The sequence below is a fragment of the Phalaenopsis equestris genome, unplaced genomic scaffold, assembly GCF_001263595.1.
Source record: "Phalaenopsis equestris unplaced genomic scaffold, ASM126359v1 Scaffold000002, whole genome shotgun sequence".
NCBI lineage: Eukaryota > Viridiplantae > Streptophyta > Magnoliopsida > Asparagales > Orchidaceae > Phalaenopsis > Phalaenopsis equestris.
The window spans coordinates 21340011-21340620 of NW_018164444.1; positions in this window are offsets into that span (position 1 = coordinate 21340011).

Here is a 610-nt window from a genome sequence, read left to right on the forward strand (position 1 = left end):
AGCTACAATTAGAAATATTGAGAATCAACTTGGGCAAATCGCAAGTTCATTAAGTAATAGATCCCAAGGAACACTTTCTAGTAATACTGAATCAAATCCAGAAGACCAGAATAAAGAGCAAGTTAAAGTCGTACAATTTAGAAGTGGAAGAGAGTTGGAAGGTAGGTTTAAAAACAGATTTAAGTAGAGAGAGAACAAATTGAAGAATCAAAAGAGGGCACTTTAAAATATTCTGGAAGACCTATTTCTCCACCAAAAATTGATTTACAAAAACTACCACCTCCATTTGATCAGAGACTTTGACAACAGAAGTTGGATAAGCAATTTTCAAAATTTTTGGAAATATTTAAGAAGCTTACAATCAATATTTCATTTGCTGAAGCCTTGGAATAAATGTCAAGCTATGTAAGGTTTATGAAGGATATTCTCAATAGAAAAAGGAAGTTTGAAGATAATGAGACTCTTGCACTTAGTGAAGAGTGCAGTGCTATAATTTAGAAAAAACTTCCTGAAAAGCTTAAAGATCCTGGTAGATTTACAATTCCATGTGCAATAGGAGACAAATTTTATGGGAAAGCTTTATGTGATTTAGGTGCAAGCATTAACCTTA